This window comes from Oncorhynchus tshawytscha, linkage group LG26 (assembly GCF_018296145.1).
Source record: "Oncorhynchus tshawytscha isolate Ot180627B linkage group LG26, Otsh_v2.0, whole genome shotgun sequence".
Classification (NCBI taxonomy): domain Eukaryota; kingdom Metazoa; phylum Chordata; class Actinopteri; order Salmoniformes; family Salmonidae; genus Oncorhynchus; species Oncorhynchus tshawytscha.
In genome coordinates, this window is record NC_056454.1 from 8,264,689 (window position 1) to 8,270,808 (window position 6,120).

Below are 6,120 nucleotides of genomic sequence, written 5' to 3' on the forward strand. Positions count from 1 at the left end.
TTTGATAATTCACTGTTTCATGTGCAATGATTTCTCAGATATCGTAAATAAGAACATCTAGCCTATACAGTTGAAGTCTGGAGTTTATATACTTAGGTTGGAGTAACTAAAACTCATTTTTCAACTGCTCCACAAATTTCTTGTTAACAAACTATAGTTTTGGCAAGTCAGTTGTGTCATGCACAAAGTAGATGTCCTAAGTAATTTTTACAACAATTGTTTACAGATGGATTATTTCACTTATCACTGTATCACAAATCCAGTGGGTCAGAAGTTTACATACACTAGAGTTGACTCTGCCTTTAAACAGCTTGGAAAATTCCAGAAAATGATGTCATGGCTTTATAAGCTTCTGACAGGCTAATTGACATAATTTGAGGCAATTGGAGGTTTTTCTGTAGATGTATTTCAAGGCCTACCTTCAAACTCTGTACCTCTTAGCTTGACATTGGAAAATCAAAGGAAATCAGCCAAGACCTCAGAAGAAAAAAATGGTAGACCTCAACAAGTCTGGTTCATCCTTTGGAGCAATTTCCAAACGCCTGAAGGTATCACATTCAGCTGTACTAACAATAGTATGCAAGTATAAACACCATGGGACCACGCAGCCGTCATACCGCTCAGGAAGGAGACTCGTTCTGTCTCCTAGAGATGAATGTACTTCAGTGCGAAAAGTGCAAATCAATCCCAGAACAACAGCAAAGAACCCTGTGAAGATGCTGGAGGAAACCGGTACAAATATATCTATATCCACAGTAAAACGAGTCCTATATCGACCTAACCTGAAAGGCCGCTCAGCAAGGAAGAAGCCACTGCTCTAAAACCACAATCAGAAAGCCAGACTATGGTTTGCAACTGCACATTGGGACAAAGATTGTACTTTTTAGAGAATTGTCCTCTGGTCTGATGAAAGAAAAATAGAACTGTTTGGCCATAATGACCATCGTTATGTTTGGAGGAAATAGGGGGAAGCTTGCAAGCCGAAGAGCACCATCCCAACCGTGAAGCACAAGGGTGGCATTTTGTGGGGGTGCTTTGCTGCAGGAGGGACTGGTGCACTTCACAAAATAGATGGTATCATGAGGAAGTAAAATTATGTGGATATATTGAAGCAACATCGCAAGACATCAGTCAGGAAGTTAAAGCTTGGTTGCAAATGGGTCTTCCAAATGGACAATGACCCCAAGCATACTTCCACAGTTGTGACAAAATGGTTTAAGGACCGCAAAGTCAAGGTATTGGAGTGGCCATCACAAAGCCCTGACCTCAATCCTACAGAACATTTGTGGGCAGAACTGAAAAAGCGTGTGCGAGCAAGGAGGCCTTACAACCTGACTCAGTTACACCATCTCTGTCAGGAGGGATGGGCCAAAATTCACGCAACTTAATGTGGGATGCTTGTGGAAGGCTACCCGAAACATTTAACCCAAGTTAAAGAATTGAAAGGCAATGCTACCAAATACTAATTGAGTGTATGTAAACTTCTGACGCACTGGGAATGTGATGAAAGAAATTAAAGCTGAAATAAATCATTCTCTCTACTATTGTTCTGATATTTCACATTAAAATAAAGTGGCGACCCTAACTTACTACAATTAAATGTCAGGAATTGTGAAAAACTGAGTTTAAATGTAGTTGGCTAGGGTGTATGTAAACTTCTGACTTCAACTGTGGAGGGCAATCAATTAAGCAATCATACATGAGGCCATGTATTATGACATTTCTATCATGGCTGTGATGTGGACATAGCCAGGAGGCAAAGCCACTGTGTCCCAGATCTAATTTTAATATTTTAATATTGCAACAATGTTGCAAGGGTCAGAGATGATGTCGAGATACTTTTTACGGTGGAGATCAAGTTTATAAATTGCATGGCTGGACAATGGATCTCTAAAAGTAGTAGTGTGTTGCTAGGGATTGACGCAAAAGATGACACTTTTTACAAGTGTTCCGGCCATGTGTATGTTGTCTAGTATATCATGGGCACGATAGGCTCTAACAATGGGAATTCCAAATCACTCTTTGTATAATTCATTGTTAAGTATGGGATGTGACTGACATGCAAAACAGTCTTCACACCTTGTAGTTTTACTCATAAGTCCATATTTTCATTGGAGTTACGGATACCCATTCCCCCCACCAGAAACTTTTTCAAACATGCGTTCAGAGACCGCAAAACAGGAGAATGGGACGAGGCATAGGTCTCCATCGGGAAGTGATACCGCATCAGAAAGTTATGTCAAACGGACAACAGGTGATGATGCCAGCATTAGCCACATAGGGATTTTTTTCCAAGAATTTTGGATGGAGCCAATGCTTTTTCAACAGGAGTTATCCGTTGCCAGACAACAGTGATGATTGTCTGACAATCACAATATTTTTACGTATGCAACATGCTGCGAACTTGTACGAAAAAAGTAGAAATTAGTTGTACTTTTGACAGACAATGATGTAGAGGCAATAATCTCCATTGTCGTTCATCCAGCAACAGCTGACTCTCATTTAAAAAGCATTGGCTCCATCCGAAATACTCAGACACAAAGTCCCAATGGCTTTACTGACTGCTGGAGGAAACCTTTTTCCTACCTCTATTTCTGTCCTTCAGGAGAATTGAAGCCACCAGAAACTATCAATGTCTGTGTGTACATGGTCACATAGTCCTCTTGACAAGTGAGGACATAGTCCTCAAGACAATTTGGAACCAGACCACTTACACACGAGTGGGAAAGAGGGGATTGAGACTGCAGAGGTGATGTCTACTGAAACAGTGTACTAGTGCCTGATTTGTCACTTGGGTGAGGTAGTTAGTCTTGGTCTCAAATTATTTAGCTATTATCAAAGGGGGAGCACAATTTGGTGCACCACTTGGTGTTTGTAGATTTTGCCCTAATGTAGATACCTTCGACACAAGGAAATTAGACCACAATTCAAAATAGAAAGTCAATATCAGCTCTCATGCATTAGTTATTTTTGTTGTTGTAATTTTCACCCCCTTTTTCGTGATATGGTCTCATCGCTGCAACTCCCCAAAGGGCTTGGAAGAGGCAAATGTCGAGTCATGCGTCCTCCGAAACATTACCCGCCAAGCCGTGCTTCTTAACACCCGCTTGCTTAACCCGGAAGCCAGCTACACCAATGTGTCAGAGGAAACACTGTTTAACTGATGACCGAAGTCAGCCTGCAGGCGCCTGGCCTGCCACAAGGAGTGGCTAGGCCACTAACCCAATTGTGCACCGCCCTATGGGACTCCCAGTCACGGCCCGGTTGTGGGATCGAACCCCAGGTTGTAGTGATGACGCAACACTGCGATACAGTGCCTTGGGAGGCCTCATGCATAAGTTCTTTAAAAACAAATCTGAGCTATTTTGAGTTTGCACCTGTTCTTCTCCAATGGAAATGGTTGGAAAGGAAATCCTTGCTGTTCAAGAGACCTATAACTGGTTGTAGTTATGCTGAAGAAAATATGGAGGGAAGGCAGCATTTTGGTAGCACTTTACATTATGGCTTGGAATAAGAATGTTATGTAAAGTGTTACCAGGATTTCCTTAGCTATCTTGCTCCAAATCTTGCTCACCAACCATACAAGTTTGGAAGCCTGGCATTTGAGGGTAAATCTACCTCAATAGGCAGGGTTTCATGATATTTCTGGGTTTTGCCATTTGTGTAATGGCCCCAATTACACCTGTGAATGGCTCTTAAGTGCTTCAGTTTTGCTTGGTAGGTAGCTAGGTCGTCGTTGGCCAATTGATTGAGAAAACCCCCCTGAGCATTCAGATTCCCCCAACACTGTAAGCAGGACAAATAGAGAGTGTGCTGAGAAACGATAGCCTCATTTATATGGAAAAGAGGTTTCTTCTTTGAGCACAGGTAATAGGTTCCTGCTTGAAAAAAAGAACCTACCCAAAACAAACAATAAATACAGCACTAGAAGATGCCAATGGAGATTCAAACAGCCTTATTCCACCAACAGAAAATCTATTTCAGGGACCGGCACTTAAATTACCAATTTTAGTATGGTATTGTTTGGGAAAACTGGGACAAAACAAGGCTCTGACTTATACATTTACTGTGACAGAAGGAACAGATTTGTTTTGTTGACATTGCAGGAATTCTGTGTGGGGTAAGAAATTAAAAAATGTTATCGGAAATAACTAAATGTTTTGTGTTGGTTTTTATTTTAAGGGGACTTATATCTAAAATTCATTTGAAACAACTTGATGTATGTGATTGATTGTATACATTATATGCCTAAAAGTAAGTACAAACCATGTTGATGTTCCATGGAATCTAGTTTCAGGCTTGGTAGTTTACTCCTGCAAAATTATCCATAATTATTTGTTTTAAGTGTTTTTAATGTGCATTGTATTTAATAACAATTCTTTTGATAACTTGTCAAGTATAGAACACAGGAATCTAGTTTTTGGTTTGGATTAAATTACCAGCCTAGCTAGATCTTCATCTCAAAAGATACAGATATAGCAGCAACCTTCTTTCATTATACAGAAGGATTCCTCAGACATTTTTCACAGATTAAAACAACCCTGTGTAAGCAGCTCAAGAAAAGCCTTGTTCAATTGGGGATCCTACGGAAAAAAATGCAGATGACAAGAAGGTACGAGACTATTAAACAAACTAAAGTCTATTACGTGCACTCCCAATGAGTGCAGCACAACATGAACACATGAGAAGGATGATAAAGGACACTTGCCAGTTCTGCAGGCGGCGCATCAGGCAACCCCCAAAGTCATTAAAGAAGGATATCAGCAAGGGAAAAATGATGTGCGTGTGAGATACGTTTATAACCTCTTGAACCTAGGGGGCACTATTTTTATGTTTGGAAAAATAATGTTCCCAAAGTAAACGGCCTATTTCTCAGGACCAGATGCTAGAATATACATATAATTGACAGATTAGGATAGAAAACACTCTAAAGTTTCCAAAACTGTCAATATTTTGTCTGTGAGTTAAACATCACTGATATTGCATGCTAAAACCTGAGGAAAATTCAATCAGGAAGTGCCCCTGTTTTTGAAACCTCTCTGTTGTTATGCATCCCTATTGCCCATTTAAAGGGATATAAACCAGATTCCTTTTTCTATGGCTTCCCTAAGGTGTCAACAGCCTTTAGACATAGTTTCAGGCTTTTATTTTAAAGAAAGAGTGTGAACGACCACATTGCGTAAGTGGATAGGTGGGAGCTCTCAGAGTGAGTTGTGAGCAAAAGAGAAAAACACCCTGAGGATTGATTATAAAAAACGTTTGACATTTTTCTGTGGTCATTATGGATATAATTTGGAATTTTTGTCTGCGTTGACGTGACCGTTCTTTCCTGTGGATTCCTGGGCATAACGCACCAAACTAACGGAGGTATTTGGATATAACAAATATCTTTATGGAACAAAAGGAACATTTGTTGTCTAAGTGTTCCCTGTATTTTCCATTTTTTTTATTCAAATGGAATAGAGTAGAACAGCAAACACACACATGGCCACTGCGCATGCTACTCCTCTCTATTTCCATATGAAATAGCCATTGGGTGCTGTTCGGGGGAGGGCAGGCCCACAACAATGGCCAGAGTTGATTGGAACACCATTTCACCTTAGTGACTGTTCCCTCTGCTCTATACAATACATATCTGTTTATTTTATGTGATGATAAAAGGCTCATACAATACAAATATTTTTTTACATGTTTTCTTTCACAGTGATAGCGACTCCGACTGGGAGCCCCCGGTGACAAACTGCCCGCTCTACTTCTGCCCCCTCTACTCCTGCCTCCAGTGGTGTTCATATGCCACAGTTCATTACTGCAGGCATGACTGTGCCTCAGGGCCAAAAGGGCACAGCATGGAGATGTTGTTGTGTTCTGTGTCACATGACCTGCACCACTTGTTCAGTTTGCCTCTGCTTTACATCAGAAAGAGACTGCTATGGGACATGGCACAGGCAGCAAAATATTGTGTAGAGGACTTCCAAAGGGTGTACTGTTTTTTAAAATATTTATTTTCTAACATGTTTTTTTTTGTGTGTGTTAGAATTGCTTTTTGATATGTTGTATATAGTTATTTGCACTGTTGTATATAGTTATAGGTCATTTCACCAATTCGGCCACTTGGGTACA